The sequence below is a fragment of the Mauremys mutica genome, chromosome 26, assembly GCF_020497125.1.
Source record: "Mauremys mutica isolate MM-2020 ecotype Southern chromosome 26, ASM2049712v1, whole genome shotgun sequence".
NCBI lineage: Eukaryota > Metazoa > Chordata > Testudines > Geoemydidae > Mauremys > Mauremys mutica.
Window position 1 is genome coordinate 5,351,163 of NC_059097.1, and position 17,999 is coordinate 5,369,161.

A 17,999-nucleotide genomic window follows, 5' to 3' on the forward strand; every position below is an offset into this window, starting at 1 on the left:
ACCGACTCTGCAGCTCCCATTGGCTAGGAACTGTAGCCAATGGGAGCTCTGGGGGAAGCACCTGCAGACAGCAGCACATGGAGATCCCCTGGCCCAACTCATCTAGGAGCTGCTGCCAGAGGGTTGTGTGTACCGGTCACTTTGGGAGCTGCACCACCCCTCCTGCACCCCACTCCCACCCCCACCCCCAGCGCAGAGCCCACACCCAAATTTCCTCCCAGAGCTTTGCTTGTCTTCCTTTCACCAGAACCATCCTTCTTCTCCTGGGCTGCAAGTAGCCATCCCTGGGAAGCCAAGAGGCAGGCACAGGATTCTGCCAGGTAAGTGTCCCACAGCGCCGTGATGGACAGTGCGATGAAGGTAAGTCTTCCTGAGGCACAATGAACTGCAATGCAGCGAACCACTGGCCAGGCGGTCGGGGCGAAGGGCATTCACTGGAGGTACAAGCTTGTGAGTGACTCCTGAGCACAGGGCCCCTTCCCCTTTTAAGGACCTGCTCCTCATGGCCTGCGACTAGAGATGACTTGGCTGCATCTGGTGGGTCACACTCGACCTTGGGCAGTGTCCATGCTCTGGGTGTGTGATCGCTGCCTAATTAGAGTCCCAGACACCTTGTCTATCTAGGAGCTCTTCTGATCTTCCAGCTGTTCAACCAGCCCCTTCATCCCACAAGCATTGCAGGAGAGAGCGGGAGGGGGAGGGGGAAAGCCACTTCACAGGCATTCAGAGAGGGAGAGGAGACAAAAGCGAGGAGGGGGGGAAAGTAGAACAGACCTATTGAGCATAGAAATCACTGCTGCTCCTACAACAGCAGGGACAGGCCACTAGGAGCTGGGAAAAATTAAGCCATCATTTTTCTGCCTGGTTTTGAACCAGGGACCTTTTGCGGGTTAGGCAACCGTGATAACCACTACACTACAGAAACTCTGTTGCAGTGCTTTGCCCCTCTCTTCATAAGAACAGAAGAATGGCCAGACCAAAGGTCCATCCAACCCCATATCCTAGCTGCCAACAGTGGCCAATGCCAGGTACCCCAGAGGGACTGAACCTAACAGGTAATGATCAAGTGATCTCTCTCCTGCCATCCATCTCCATCCTCTGACAAACAGAGGCTAGGGACACCATTCCTGGGAGGGCTGAGAAGAAAGCAGCGGCTTCCTGCAGGTGAGCTTGAGCTGGGGCGGGGAGCGGGGACGCCAGCAGGAGGGGAGGGCTCCAGGCGCTGTGCCGCCCGGCGAGGTCGCGGCCGGACCCTGGGGATGGGTGGCGCGGCTCCTGCTTCCCGGGTCCAGCTGTGACCTCACCGGGCAGCGCGGAGTGGCTCCTGCCCGGCCCCCAGGTCCAGCCGGGCGGCGCAGCTCCTGCCTGCCGGGGTCGGGTCCAGCGGGGGGCGGGGCGCGGCTCCTGCCTGCCCGGGTCCGGGTCCAGCCGTGGGAGGGGGTGCGGCTCCTGCCTGCCCGGGTCCGGGTCCAGCCGGGGGGGGGCGGCTCCTGCCTGCCCGGGTCGGGTCCAGCCGGGGGGGGGGGGGCGCAGCTCCTGCCTGCCCGGGTCGGGTCCAGCTGGGGGGGGGCGGCTCCTGCCTGCCCGGCCCCCGGGGCTGGCCCCGGGTCCAGGTAGGACGGTAAGGGAACAGGGAGGGTGTGTTGGATAGAGGGCAGGGGAGTTGGGGGGGTGGATTAGTGTCAGAGCGGTCAGAGGGCAGGGAACAGGGGGATTGAACGGGGCAAGCGGGGGGGAGGCAGTCAGAAAGGAGCAGGGGTTGGATGGGGCAGTTAGGGGTAGGGATTCCAGGGACAGTCAGGGGACAGAGAAAAGGGGTGGTTGGATGGGGTTGGGGTCCCAGGGTGCCATCAGGAATCAGAGAAGGGGTTGGATGGGGTGGCAAGGGGCAGTCGGGACAGGGAAGGGGGTGGATAGGGCACGGGTCCTGGGGTGGGGGCTGTCAAGGAACATGGGGGGGTTGGAAGGGGCAGGAGTCCCGGGGGGGCATGACCCCTCATGGGGTGAGGAGGAGGGAACCGGTTGTTAGCATTTTGGCAGCTCATCACTGCCCGTAGCTATACATTTATGACACCCTGTAAATAGCAATCTGCAGAATCTGATTCTGAGAAAGGGCAGGGTGAAGGGAAGTGGCTTCAGCAGATTTACTGAGCATGCTCAGTGCACCATAAGTAGCAAATTCCTACACACAGCAGTTTCTCACACTACACCTGAGGCAGCATGAGGCAGGGGCTCCATCGCTGTCCAGACCCCACCCAAGAGCAGATCCCCAGGGGCTGCGAGACCCTGAGCTTCTGGGACCTGTGTGTGGAGTCTCTCTTCTGCCCACCCAGGGCTGCCCCACCTCGGATGGGCACAGAAAGTGCTTCAGTGAAAGTCTGTCCCTGGAGCAGCCCCCTCTGGTGCTGCAGCAGCAGCCTGGAGCTCAGCCCCGGCTCCCAGCACACACTGGAGGCAGCAGCACCAGCAGTGTCTGGTACCTTACAAAGCCCGGCCACCAGGAGCTGCCCCACGGCTCTTTTCCTTGTTTTTCCTGCTTCCTTCCTACCAGCCCCCCACTGCTCCAGCCCCTTCCTGGCTCCTTCAAGCCCAACCCAGGCTGCAGCTGCCGCACTCACCGGGCCAGGGACTGTCTGAGGTGGGAACTAGCCCCATCTCTGCCAGAGCCCCGCCCCCAGGAGCTGCCCCGCCCTTGCTCTGTGCCAGAGCCCCGCCCCCAGGAGCTGCCCCGCCCCCAGGCTGTGCCAGAGCCCTGCCCCCAGGAGCTGCCCCACCCCCAGGCTGTGCCAGAGCCCCGCCCCCAGGAGCTGCCCCGCCCAGTTTGGTTTGTTTTTTTTGCCGGGGTATGTGTGTGTATGATCCAGATGGAGTTAGAAGAAGTTGGGCTGCAGAGGCTCAGGGAGATTGAGGGGAACCCCCTGGGTGTCCCAGTGTTGGCCAGGGATTGTACAGCACCTAGCGCAATATGGGGTCCCAGAGCCGTAACTAGCTATTTTTGCCCTCAAAGCAAGAATATAAAAGTGCCTCCCCCCGTTGTGCCACCCAGCCCCCTTGAAACACCTCCCCAGCGCTGCCCAGCCCTGTGGAAACAACGTCCTCAGCACTGCCCGCCCCAAAGAAACAAACCCTCCTTCCCCAGCGCCGCCCCACTGAAACAGGTGTGGGCCAAAAAGGAAGGTTGGGGGGAGGGGGAAGAAATGGCACCCATAGGGTGACCAGATCACAGCAGTAAAATAGGACCTGCCCCCTCCCCGCTCGTCCCCATCATCACACCCCTCTTCAACCCCTAGCTCCCCACTGGCCTGCTGCATCTCCTCCTAGTCAGTCCCCCACCCACCACTCGCCTCCTTTCACCTCCTCCCTCCCCAGCCAGAAACCCCCATCCCTGCCCCTTGAGCCCTGCTGGCTCACTGCTCACCTCTGTGCCCACCCGCCACTTGCCCACCCGCTCGCCTCCGACTCGCCCGCCCCCCAGTATAAAGCCTCATTCAAAGACCCAGGGGTCACCATATTACTGCACACAGCAGTCACTCAATGCAGTTGTAGATAAATCTCTGCATTATGCATTTTTGTATAACTTGCCTATGACTTTGTATTGAACCTTGGTAATATGTTATGGGGGCCCCTAAGGTAGTGTAATTAAGGTAATAGAAAAATGTCTTTTTGCTAGAAGTAGAATAAGATCTTCCCCCCACTTGGTAATGAGTCGCCCTGTGGAGTGAATGAGGTGGGACTGAGGAAGGCAGCACCTCCAGACAGCTGCACCCCTTGGAGAGGGGCTGGGAGCCCGACCAAGGCCAATCAGACTTGGCAAGTGGGCTGGCTAGAGAAGAGCCGACACACTGACGGCCTCGGGGGTTAGGAGCAAGCACCTTCCTGTGGGAACCCCCTCTGTGCAGCACTGGGACAACCCCCAGCCCAGAGAAAAGCAGCAAAAAGGACCAACAGACACTGTCCCCGATTTTGAATCTGAGAGATTTGCCCCTCTCCATCCGCTGACTCGCAGCTGACCTCCTCACCCCCCCGAGTATGGACCCCCCAGGGGTCACTATATTACTGCACACAGCAGTCGATCACTGCAGTACCAAACATTAAAATACTGAAAATGGCGCCCCCCCGCTCCATCCACCGACTCGCCGCTCGCGTCCTCACCCCGCCCCAAGTATCAGAGGCAGCAGGTTTGTAGAAGTTTTGGTGGTGCCCAGACCACTCAGAGCCTGCCCCCACCCCCCCGAACTCTTCCCCACACTTGCCTAAGGCTCTGCAAGGGAGTTTGAGTGGGGGGAGGAGGTCTGGGGTGCAGGCCCTGGATTGGGGCAGGGGATTGGAGTGTAGGATGGTTGAGAGGTTGCGCTCTGGGATGGAGTCAGGTGCAGGCTCTAGAATGGAGTTTGGGTGCTGGATGCAGGCTCCGGGCAGGGGCACAGGGTCAGGGTGGCTCTAGGCACCAGTAAAGCAAGCAGGTGCCTGGAGCAGCCCATTTGCAGGGGCGGCAGCCGGCAGGGATCGAGCCTGGGAGCGGAGAACCAACAGGGAGCCCTGAGAGCTGTAGTTCCTTGGTTAGCTCCCTGCCTATAGAGCCAGCCCTGGAGCAGGGAAAGAACCAAATTTCCCAGCATTCCCTTGGCTGCTATCAACAGGAAAGGGAGGGGGAGGGAGTATGGTAGCGGAAACCTCATGCTGAGAGTGGAGAGGGGGACAAATGTGCCCGAGGAGTAGGCGGCTTTGGCCCAGAAGCAGCAAAATTCATCAAACATAGAACTGGTTCTGACTTATTTACTTGGTCTTAAAAGAGAACAACAAGGACCTGAGTCTCCTCCCTGTCAATAACTCCCTGCTCAGCCAATCAGGGTACAGACTGAGGACAGGAGGCTGAGGGTTCTCACCAGAGAGCCCAAAGGATGGCCCAGGTCACTGGTGGGGATCACTGCCCGAGCACTAGTTCAGCCCCACATTTTGAGCACTCTCCCGCAACACACACCCCTCTCCTGGTGTTGAGAGGGGAACAGGAGAAAGGACAAAAGGTGAAACAAAAAGGACAAACCCCAATGTCCCCAGTGATTCTAAGGGACAAAATCCCAGGTGCAGAATAAAATTCTGCCTCCTTAAGCTCGTGTTTTCCATGCCTAGAATTCAACTGTCACCAGATGGATCAGACTGAACAGGTTTCAAACCTCCAGGAGGCTCTTACCTTCTAAACAGGGACAGCTGTTTTCTAGTAAAATCACTGAAAGGGAAGGAGAAAACTCGAAAGAGGTTCCTCCTGGCGCTCACGTCCGTGAACCCGAATACTCTCTCAGTCCTCAAAGAGAGACCTGGAGAAGGAGACTTGCTGAAGCAAAGCCACAGGGGTCTCTGAGGTTTCCCTGGCCCCTCGCCCCTGTCCTGCCTGGCTGATGTCAGCATCTCTCTGTGAGGTCACCACCTCCCCACCACCTTGGACCAATAGGCTGAGGTCCTGCCAAAGGCCTTTGTGATGTCACTGACGCACCCCTCCCTTGCTGGGCTAATGTCCTGCCCCTGGCCAGGCACTTTGCAGGTTTGAGCTGCTCCCTGGGGACCACCCCACTCAAGGAGCGTTCGTTCTAGGCAGCAAGCCGGCTAGACAGGGAAACATCAGACGCTGCTCCCAATGCTACACTCAGTTTTTCAGAAATTAGTTGACTTTATGGCCAGAAGAGACCATTAGAGCATCTAATCTGACCCCCTGCATATCACAGGCCTCCTGTAGGACACAAGAGCTACTTTTGAGGCAAACACATTCCAGAAAGGCATCTAGTCTTCATGAAATGACATCAGGAGATGGAGAATCCACCACTTTCCTTGGTAGCTTGTTCCTGTGGTGAATCATCCTCGCTGTTGAATTTTTGTGCCTTATTTGTAATATGAATTTGTCTCTTTTCACCTTCCAGCCATTGGGTCTTGTTATGCCTTTCTCTGCTCGATTCAAGAGCCCTTTAATACCCAATCTTATCTCTCCATTAAGGCACTTCAACACTTCAGTGAAGTCACCTTTCAATCTTCTTTTGATAAGCTAAACAGGTTGAGCTCTTTCAATAGCTCCCTAGAAGGTATTTTTTCTAGTCCTCAGAACATTAGGTGGCTCTTTGCTGCCCCAGCTCCAATTTCACAACATCTTTTTCAAACGAGGACACCAGAACTGGAGGCAGTATTCCAGTATCAGTCTCACTGATGCCGTGTCACCTCCTGTGACGTTATTGACATAATCTGTAACTGTGTAGCTCACTGTTGCGACCACTGTTCTATATTTGCAGCCAATATTACAGAGAAGTGGTCGTGTAAGGGGTCTATGGAGAGGTTCTGATCGGCTGATTATAATGATGCTATCTCTAGATGTAACTCCACCAGAGAGGTCCTTTGGGGCCATCTGCCTGTCCCAAGTCAGGGTAAAGGAGGAGGGTTGGGTGTGGGGCTAGCAACTCCACCCCGTAAAAAATCAGCTTGCTACAGAAACGCCAACAATAGAGTTAACAGAGACTTTTAGCCTGGAAAAAGAAGGGTCTTCAACTCGAAGATGCATGACGCTGGGTGGTGAAAGCCGCGAGGAAGCAACTAAGCCGATCACCCTTCTTACAACCAGGAGGATTACCATCGGCACATGGAACGTGAGGACCATGTACGAGTCAGGAAAGACGGCGCAGGTTGCAGCAGAGATGAGGAGCAACAACCTGACCCTACTAGGCATTAGTGAGACAAGATGGACGCAAGCTGGACAGAGACGACTGTTGACAGGAGAGCTGTTACTGTATTCAGGACATGAAGAGAGCGACGCACCCCACACACAGGGAGTAGGCTTCATGTTGTCCAAGCACGCACAGAGAGCACTGATTGGTTGGGAGGCACATGGTCCCAGGATCATCACAGCATCCTTCAGAACTAAAATGAAGAGGATTAAGATGAATGTTGTTCAGTGCTACGCTCCAACCAATGACAGTGAAGAGGAGGGCAAAGACTACTTTTACAACAGACTCCAGAAAATATTAGAGACTCTCCCAGACAAAGACATTACCATCCTTATGGGAGACTTTAATGCCAAAATTGGACCTGATAACACAGGATACGAACAAGTCATGGGGACCCACGCTCTGGGAGAGATGAGTGAGAATGGAGAGAGATTTGTGGATCTGTGTGCACTTAACAACCTGGTCATAGGAGGCAGCATCTTTCCTCACAAGCGGATCCACAAGAGTACCTGGGTATCGCCAGCAGGCATGACAGAAAACCAGATCGACCATGTCTGCATTAGCAAGAAGTTCAGAAGATCCTTGCAGGACGTTAGAGTTAGAAGAGGAGCAGATGTGGCGTCCGACCATCACTTAGTGGTGGCCAGATTGAAGCTGAAGCTGAAGAAGAACTGGATAGACGCGTCAGACAGAAGAGTGAAGTACAACGTCAGCCTTCTGAAGGACCATAAGACCCAGGAAGATTTTGGATTGACGCTGAAGAATAAGTTTTCAGTACTACAGGATCGGTCTGAGGAAGAGGAAGACAGTGTACTCAACAGATGGCAGAAAGTGAGAGAGACACTTAGGTCAGCATGCCAGGAAGTGCTTGGAATTAAGAAACACCAGCAGAAAGAGTGGATCACAACAGAGACGTTGACTAAGATAGAAGACAGAAAGAAGAAGAAGGCAGCAGTCAACAACAGCAGGACTAGAGCAGCAAAGGCCAAAGCTCAAAAAGAGTATGCTGAAGCCCACAGAGCAGTGAAAAGGAATATTAGGAAGGATAAGAGAGATTATGTGGATGGACTGGCAGCCGAAGCAGAGCAGGCAGCATACAGCGGTAACATGAAACAGCTGTACGATACTACCAAGCGACTGTCTGGAAAGTTCAGCAAGCCAGAACGTCCCGTTAAAGACAAGCAGGGAAAGTCTATAACAGGAATAGAACAACAGATGAACAGATGGGCAGAGCACTTTGAGGAACTCCTGAACAGACCAGCACCACCTAATCCACCAGACATCGACCCAGCCAACGAGGACCTCCCAATCAATTGCGATAAACCAACCAGAGACGAGATCAGAAAAGCCATCACCATGATGAAGAACAGGAAGGCGGCTGGACCTGACGATATCCCAGCAGAGGCCCTGAAAGCAGACCTGGATGCTTCAGTGGAAATGCTGTACCCCCTCTTTGAGAAGATATGGGAAGAAGAAGTGATTCCGGCTGACTGGAAAGAGGGATACCTCATCAAAATCCCCAAGAAAGGAGACCTCAGCAACTGTGCCAACTATAGAGGAATCACACTCCTGTCGGTGCCAGGGAAGGTCTTCAACCGAGTCCTCTTAGAGAGAATGAAGGATGCCGTCAATCCACAGCTACGAGATGAACAGGCAGGTTTCCGGCAGAACAGATCATGCACGGACCAGATAGCAACGCTCCGCATTATAGTCGAGCAGTCTATGGAGTGGAACTCCTCATTGTACATCAACTTTGTTGACTATGAGAAAGCATTCGATAGCGTGGATCGAGAGACCCTCTGGAAGCTCCTTCGGCACTATGGCATCCCAGCAAAGGTGGTCAACTTGATCAAGAACTCATACGACGGCATACACTGTAGAGTGATCCATGGAGGGCAGCTCACAAACAGCTTCCAGGTGCGAACCGGAGTCAGACAAGGATGCTTGTTGTCACCACTTCTCTTTCTCCTAGTCATAGATTGGATTATGAAGACATCCACTTACGAGCGTAGGAATGGAATCCAGTGGACGTTGTGGACCCAGCTTGATGACCTGGACTTTGCCGACGACCTTGCACTCCTTTCGCACAGTAAATAGCAGATGCAAGAGAAGACCAACGTAGTGGCAGCCACGTCATCACAGGTTGGCCTCAACATCCACAAGGACAAGACCAAGATCCTTAGGATCAATTCCATCAGCAACGACCCAGTCACACTGAATGGACGCCCCCTGGAAGAAGTGCAGTCCTTCACCTACCTAGGCAGCATCATCGACCGGCAGGGTGGCACAGACGCAGACATCAAAGTAAGGATTGGTAAGGCAAGAGCAGCCTTCTTACAGCTCAAGAACATCTGGAGCTCCAGAGAGCTGTCTTTGGCAATAAAGATTCGACTGTTCAACTCCAACGTGAAATCAGTCCTACTGTATGGAGCTGAAACCTGGAGGACAACCAAAACAACCACCAGGAAGATCCAGACCTTCATTAATAGCTGTCTCAGAAGGATTCTCCAGATCCGCTGGCCAGACACCATCAGTAACATCCACCTCTTGGAGAGGACCCGTCAACTCCCAGCAGAGGAAGAAATTAGAAGGAGAAGGTGGGGCTGGATAGGACATACACTACGCAAGCAGCCAACCAACATCACCAGACAGGCACTGCGGTGGAACCCCCAAGGCAAGCGGAAAAGAGGCCGTCCAAGAAATACCTGGTGACGCGACCTTCAGGCTGATAGCAAAAAAATGGGCTATACCTGGAACCAGCTAGAGCGAATGGCCCAGGATAGAAGACTCTGGAGATCTGTGGTTGGTGGCCCATACCCCGATTGGGGTGACGGGCATGAGTGAGTGATCTCTAGATGTGTATCGTTTTTTTTGTAGTTGACATTATGAATATTAGCTCTATGCTGCCTGTATTTCAGACTTGTGCTCTGCTTCAGGGAATGATACCTTTGTTTAATTGATGAAAACATAAACTAAACACTTAGAGGATTGGAACTGATTTCAGCAGATGGACAGCTTTGCTAGGTTTTTATGCATTTGGACAGCAAAATGTTGAGTATTCACATTCATTTCAAGCATCCTCGTATGGTGGAGCTCCTGAACATAATGGAGAATGGAAATGAAAATGTTTTTCTTTTCTTTAAGAGGGCACCTGGGTTTGAACAAAGGACCACTTGATCTGCAATCAAACACTCTACCACTGAGCTATACCCCCATTACAACAGGAGCATGGAATCGTGATCTCCAGGACTTTGAAGGACAGTGTTATATCCTTGGGGCAGCCGGTGTAGGAAGCAATCACTTGAGGCCAGAGAGCAGGCAGCTAACCAAAACCTCCATTTTATTTACAGATATACAGAGAGCTCACTCAGCCGGTTGAAACCGGCTGAGCTATCCCTTAATAGTCTAACTCAGTTGCCATAGTAACAAAACCCATGACAACCAAATACACAACATATTCCTCCCCCCCTAATAAGAACATCCCCTAAATAAAACACACACTAAACTAGAGAAGGAGGGTAGACTGCCTCCATTCCCGGCTAAACCCTGGGGATTATTTTGCCCCATAACCATGGGTTCGCCCTAACTAAAGATCCAGCCAATGAGGAGGCCTTCTGTCTCTAGGTGGATTACGGCGAACTCCTGGTGTTGTTGCACCCGAAAGTACTAGGGGCTCAGGGTCCGCAGCACGAATAGGTGAGGAGGTGGTATCAGCTCGTGCTGGGCAAAGGGGTATCTCAGCTGCCGGCAGTAATGGAGGAGAACAGTCAGGAACAGGTGACTCATGATTCGGTGTCTCACCAGGAGGGGTGAAGTCAGACCCCTCAACTGCAGATGGGTCCTGAAGACTGGCATGACCTGGCAACAGCTGATCTACATGTCGCCGCCAGGTAAGATTCTCTGCAGTCCGGACTGTATAGGAAACAGGTCCTGTTTGAGTGATGACTGTGGCCGGGACCCATTTAGCTCTGGAAGTATAATTCCGAGCCAAAACTGGCTGTCCTGGGCTAAAGGTTCGGTCTTTTGCTCTGGGTGCCTGTCTGATGACTTGATATTGCTGCTGACGTTGCACAGTTTGTCTGGGTTCAGAAGGTTTCAGCGATCAAAGCAAGTGCGCAGCTGTCGTCCCATCATTAGAAAGGCTGGGGAAGCCTGGGTCGTAGCATGAGGTGTGTTTCTATAGGAAAGTAAGAAGGTATCCAGACGCTTTTGAATAGAGTGTTGTCCCTTTGCTGATTTCAAAGCGTTTTTCATTGTCTGCACAAATCTTTCAGCTAATCCGTTGGTGGACGGATGATATGGTGCTGACGTGATGTGGTGTATCCCATTTGCCTTCATAAAATTTTGAAACTCCTGAGAGACGAACTGCGGTCCGTTGTCGCTCACAAGTTGTTCTGGCAGACCAAAACGACTAAAGAGTCCTCGTAGTTTTTGGATAGTACTCTCTGCAGTAGTGGACTGCATTATAGAGACTTCTGGCCATTTAGAATGGGCATCTACTGCCACCAAGAACATGCTTCCTTCAAGGGGGCCAGCAAAGTCAACATGAATACGTTGCCACGGGTTTTCAGGCCAGTCCCATGGGTGTAGGGGTGCCCACTGGGGTGCATTTCTTACACCCTGACATGACATACAAGCTTTTGCCTTCTCTTCAATAGCACTGTCCAATCTAGGCCACCAAAAATAGCTTCGTGCAATTTCCTTCATGCGCACTATTCCACAGTGACCGGAATGTAGCTGTTCTAACATCTGTGATCTCAGGGGTGGTGGAATAATGACACGCCTCCCCGACAACAAACAACCAGATTGGACCGATAACTCCGTCCGCCTGGACATGTAGGGAACAAGGTCGGGTGAGACCGGAGAGGTTTGTCGAGATTTTCCATGCATCACCAGGTCCATAACTTGGGATAATACTGGGTCAACGCGGGTTGCCTTCTTTATCTGAGTAGCAGTGATGGCTGTATTCTCTACCTGTTCAAAGTAGAAGATTTCCTTTTGGGCACTATCTTGATGTTTGACCGGTAAAGGCAACCTTGAGAGGCCATCTGCATTGCCGTGCAGAGTGGATTTCCGATATTTGATTTCATATGTGTGTGCAGAAAGTATCAATGCCCAACGTTGCATACGACTAGCAGCTAATGGGGGAATGCCTGTGTAGGGTCCAAAAATTGATGTCAGAGGTCGATGGTCTGTAAGAAGAGTAAACTTTCGCCCAAACAGGTACTGATGAAACTTCCTAATTCCAAAAACAATTCCTAATGCCTCACGTTCGATTTGGGCGTAGTTAGTTTCTGCTTTGCTTAGAGTGCGTGAAGCAAAAGCAATAGGTCTTTCTTCTCCCGAAGGCATAATGTGTGACACGACCGCTCCCACTCCATAAGGGGAAGCATCGCAGGCCAATTGCAGGGGTAAGGATGGATCAAAGTGCGTTAGAACTTCAGAATTTAACAATGCATCCTTAGCTTTGTTAAATGCAACATCACAGGCTTCAGTCCACTTCCAGGCCTTGTTCTGCCCAAGGAGCTCATGAAGTGGTTTTAGCAGTGTGGCTAACTGTGAGATGAACTTCCCATAATAGTTCAGTAGTCCTAGAAATGAGCGCAGCTGGCTTACATTTCGAGGTGGGGGAGCCTCCACAATAGCTTTAACTTTTGCAGGGGCCTTATGAAGACCTGCAGAATCGATGATGTGTCCCAAATATTCAACAGAGGGCTTGAAGAATTCACACTTGTCTTTGCAAACTCGTAGGCCATACTCTTCCAGTCTTTGTAGGGTAGCCTCTAAATTCTTTAAGTGATCCTCTTCATTTCTTCCAGTGACCAGGATATCATCCAGATAGCACTGAACTCCTGACAAGCCACACAAGATCTGGTCCATAGCCCTCTGGAACAGGGCGGGAGCCGATGTGATTCCGAAGGGTAGGCGACAGTATCGATAAAGCCCCTTATGAGTCACAATAGTCAACAGCTCTTGGGACTTTTCATCGACGTGCATCTGTAAATATGCTTGACTCAGATCAATCTTACTGAACTTTTGTCCCCCAGCCAGGCCTGCGAAGAGGTCATCGATGCGGGGAAGCGGGTATTGCTCTGCACACAACACTGGGTTGACAGTGACTTTAAAATCACCGCAAATCCGGAGAGAGCCATCTTTCTTCACTATTGGAATGATAGGAGTGGCCCATGAGCTATGGGTAACTGGTATTAGGACTCCATTGGTGACCAGGCGCTCCAGGTCTGCTTCAACTTTTGGCCTGATGGCATATGGCACAGTTCGGGCTTTCAGATATTTTGGTGGACTGCCAGGTTTAATGTTCAATGTCACAGTGATTCCCTTCATACTTCCCAAATCATCTCCAAAACCAGCAGCATGTTTCCTTAGTATAGGGGTTAGACTGGTTTCTTCTTTAGTCATCCGGTGCACTTCTGCCCAGTTCAGCTGAATCTTCCCAAGCCAAGACCTACCCATTAAGGCTGGGTAGTCACCTCTCACCACAAACAGTGGCAATTTAGCCGCCTGTCCATTGAGCTCCACCTTAACATCAATAGTGCCCAACATGGGCACAGCTTCACCTGTATACGTCTTCAGAACAGTTTTAGTTGCCTTAAGCGGAAGATGCTGTAGCTTTTCCTTATACACAGTCTCAGGAACCAGCGAGACAGCTGCACCGGTGTCTAGTTCCATGCGTATAGGTTTGCCCTCCAATAAGGGGGTTACCCAGTATTCATGTGAGCCCGCTGCCAAAGACAAAACATGCAGTGGCACTTCGTCTTGTGAGGAGGTGTCACCTTGATCATCCTGGGTCTGCTCTAGGGTATGCAAGGTTCCTCTTTTTGTCGGCCAGACCACAGGCCTCTTTTTCTTTTGTTTACAGGCATACTCAATGTGTCCCTTTTTGCCACAGTGTCGACACACCAGGTCCTTACACCAGCACTCTGATGCCTGGTGACCCAGCTTACCACAGCGGTAACATTCTTGACTCTGCACCGTTTTGTGGGTCAGTTCTTCTGACACTTTTTGCACCCTAGGGGATACACCGATGTATTGTGCCTCCCTTGTAGCCAGTTCCATGGAGACAGCAATATCAACAGCCTTCTGTAATGTAAGCTGAGCCTCTGTCAGTAGGCGCTTCCGTATAGCTTCACTGCAGAGGCCACACACTAACCTGTCACGCAGGGCATCATTTAACATCTCTTTAAATTCACAGTGTTCTGCTAGCTTTTTTAAAATGGCTACAAATTGTACAACTGTTTCATCTTCCTTTTGGTCTCTTTTGTGGAACCTATATCTTTCAGCAATTACCAGTGGTTTTGGGGAGAAATGAGACCCCAGGATTTCCACAATGTCACTGTAAGATTTAGTCTTAGGCTTAACAGGGTGTAGTAAGCTGCGTAGCAGAGAGTAGGTTTTAGCCCCTACAACAGTTAAGAATATTGGCACCTTCTTCGCTTCTGTAATGTCATTTGCAATACCAAAAAGCTCAAAACGCTCAGTATACACATGCCACTGCTCTGTATTCTCATCAAAAGGCTCCAGGGGCCTGGTCAGAGTAGCCATGATTTTTAGTTTCACTTTCACAGTCAGTGCAAACAAGCAGCTTTTGTTTGTTTGTTCTTTACCTTAATTTCTACTTCCTTCTGTTACTGGAGCAGCACCGGAATCCCATCCTCGTCGCCAGTGTTATATCCTTGGGGCAGCCGGTGTAGGAAGCAATCACTTGAGGCCAGAGAGCAGGCAGCTAACCAAAACCTCCATTTTATTTACAGATATACAGAGAGCTCACTCAGCCGGTTGAAACCGGCTGAGCTATCCCTTAATAGTCTAACTCAGTTGCCATAGTAACAAAACCCATGACAACCAAATACACAACAGACAGACCCTGCTTCATCGAGCTCCTTTGCCATTCCCAGACCACAGGTGGTTTTAAAAATGGGGTTTGATTAAACTTCTTTAATGTGGTAAACACCACAGCTTGCACACCCACCGATATAGCTTCTCCCCATGACAGAGCTGCCACCTCCTGGGGAAGTGGATTGACTACACCAACAGGAAAACTCTCCCCCCTCAGCATGGAGCAGTGGTTCTCAAGCTGTGGGTCAGGACCGCAAAGTGGGTTGTGACCCTGTTTTAATGGGGTCACCAGGGCTGGCATTAGACTTGTTGGGTCCTGGGGCTGAAGCCAAAAGTCTGAGCCCCCCAACCCAGGGTTGAATCCCTCAGGCTTTGGTTTTGCCCTCCCCCCACTGGGGCTCAGTCTTTGGCACTCCCCCTTGCCCCCCCGAGTGGAGAGGCTTGGTCTCTCTTTCCAGGGCTACGTATTAAGTTATTTTGGCAGAAGGAGGTTGTAGTGAAAGAACGTTTGAGAAATCCTGGCACAGAGCATCTCCATTACTGAGCTGCAGCAGCATAGACTCACTGTTTGAAACATTGACCTGGCCTTAGCCTCTGAATATGTCTAGGCTTGGCTCCCTATGGCACTGTTGTGATCAGACCCTGGAAGTACAGCCATGGAGACACCACACACCAGCCTTGCCTAGCTGGCAAGGATCAAACCTTCACAGAAAGGCCCCCATGGTTTTCTAGCCCAGCTACCTAAGGCCTCAACCACTTAACACAGGGGCCTTTCTACACTCTGGTTCTGTTCTCACTGAAGGGTCATTACAAATTGTTTGCTCAGACAAACTTCCCCAGCACACTCACTGCTGTGCAGCTCTGTACGTGTGGCCATGGCTGAACAGCAAGAATTCCTGCCCATTTCCCTACTGGCTGGAGCATGATGAGGGTGTGTTTGTGGTTAATGATGTTGCTGTAGATTGTTCATTCCCTGCCCTGGCAATTCAGACAGTCCCTTTTCCTGTTGTATTGCCAGCACCTCTGTGAGTCCAATAACAGAGGCAGGTTTTCTCTGGGCACTGAGATTTTTGAGAGCATTGGTGGCTCCTTTCTTTCCTCACCCTGGAGTAAACTCAGCTTTTTATTCCACCCTTGATGACTCATGGAATAACAACAGCAGCATGAAGAGGAGAGTGAATATCTCACTGCCAGGGGGAAGGTGGACGCATTCCCTCTGTCTGACCATTGCCATTGCAGGAGAGAAGGTTTCAGTGGAATCGAATGCCCTGGCTCAGACAATAGACACAGGGAGGTTTTGCTGTTCATTGATCTGTGCAAAGGAAATTGTGTGTCTGTGTGAAAATGAGGAGGGATATGAAATGCCCACGTGGTGGTGCCTAAGGCAAAAGGGAACCCTAGAGGATTAGAATAGGATAAGTTCTCAAGCAACATGTTTCTTACTTTGCCCATCTGTTAGTTTTGATGATTATCGATGGAAAGATTTTGCCATTGGGTCGTGTGTTTACACAGAAATTGACATTTACCAACAAATACGTAATTCTTCCAAGTCTGCTGGTGGTGAGTTTAGAGGGACACACTCACTCCTCCCACCCCCCATGCCAGGCCTGTACTCTCCAGAATGTCAACTTCCCACAGAGCTGGGATCCTTCCCGCATCTCCCCCCAGGACCACTGCCCCACCCCCACTTCTGGGGTCCCCTTCCAACACTGTCCAACTCCCCTGCTGGCAGGATCCCTTCCCATTCCTTTCATTTCCTGCCTCCTCTCTGAGCAAAAGCTCTGCATTGTTCCCACACTGGGAATTGAACCCAGGCCACCTGGGTGAAAAACCAGGAATCCAAATCATGAGATCATATGGGACTTGTATAGTCAATAGCACGTTTACACATTCACACCCCATAATTCAAAGTAGCCATTCAAAAAACCTTCAAAAACAGACTTCAAAGAGAAATTGCAGAGTTACAATTGATTTGCAAACTTAACACCATTAATTTGAGCTTGAATAAGGACTGGGAGTAGCTGGCTCACAACAAAAGCAATTTTCCCTCTCTTGGTATTGACACCTCCCCATCAATTATGGGGAGAGGACCACATCCACCCTGACTGAATTAACCTTCAACACTGGTTCTCCCCTTGTACGGTAACTCCCGTCACTTCATGTTCCAATCTATATTTATGCCTCTATCTGCAATTTTCACTCCATGCATCTGAAGAAGTGGGCTTTTTAACACATGAACGCTTATGCCCAAATAAATCTGTTAGTCTTTAAAGTGCCACCGGACTCCTCATTGCTTTTAATTCTAAGCTGATCTTAACCCTTTCAGTACCCTTACAAACTCAGATGCTTCTCACCACAGGCTGGCTGGTGGCTTTTCAGCCAGGCTCTCCCCTTTCATCAGCGCTTCAGGTGCTTGGTGTGGGGGTGTCTGTAGATGTAGGTGACAGAGAGAGATAAAGCCTGGAAATGCCTCTCCTTTTATCATGTCCTTTCTTCCCTCATGGCTTTGCCTCCCCTCCCGCCTTCAGAGTCAGGTGAGCATCACTGCTTCTCTCCAAACAAGTCTGAGCAATTCCCCTGGGGTGTCCTCATGCAGGTGAGTCATTGCATTGTAGCTCCCTTGCTGGACAATGGCTGTTGATGGGTTGTTTGACATCCTGTCCGGGTGTTGGTTACTTTCCTTGCTGTTGCCACTGGGGAGCTAATATTTGGCTGACTCCCCCACCTTGCAGCACAGTGACAACCACACTGCACAATTGTCATAACTTCATATGCATGAATGGTCTACATCTATGAGTAGAGAAGTGACTTTCAGCCGATCATATCCTTTCCCTGATACCTTACAAGTCATGCTCTATATGTAAGATCACGATGATATGAAAATGAGGATTATGGGGGTTACAGCCGCTCCCCCAAAGGTATAGAATGTCACACTGAGATTCTATGTTCATTTGTTCTGTAACAGCATTACAGAGATCCAATGACTGACTGACCAATGGCATTTCCAAGTGCTAAAAGAGCAAGCCATGTCGGTCTCTCATTGGCCATCAGTGACTGAAGATGTGGTTTAATGAGCCGGAGCTTCAAGGTGAGGGTGGCTCTGTCCACTGCCTTCCGTTGCGCTGCTGGGCCCCAAGTCCCTGGTGGCCAATATGTGACGCTGGGAGAAGAGAGTGGGGTGGCAAGTGGCGGCAGGACTTTTGCCACCAGGGTCTAGCTGCCCAACTTCCTCCTGGTACTGCTGGCCCCCTGTCGCCTTCAGGTAACCCAGGAACTAAGGCAGGAATAGGGCGAGGAAGCGAGTAAAGCCGAGCAAGGAAGGCAAAAGTGAATCTTGTCTTCATGGGCCGCTCGCAATGACGTCCTTTTTCTGTGCCACAGCTGACAACAACATCCCAGACAGAAAAGCAGGAGGCCAAAAAGAAACCGAGCAGCTGCTGA

General features: G+C 51.4%; 1 non-coding gene across 1 annotated transcript; it reads right to left on the bottom strand.

Annotated features, from left to right (window-relative positions):
- Window positions 1-9,846: 9,846 nt before the first annotated feature.
- On the bottom strand, window positions 9,847-9,918 carry TRNAC-GCA. Its single transcript has one exon. It is a non-coding gene; the product is annotated as a tRNA-Cys (tRNA).
- Between the last annotated feature and the right edge of the window lie 8,081 nt (window positions 9,919-17,999).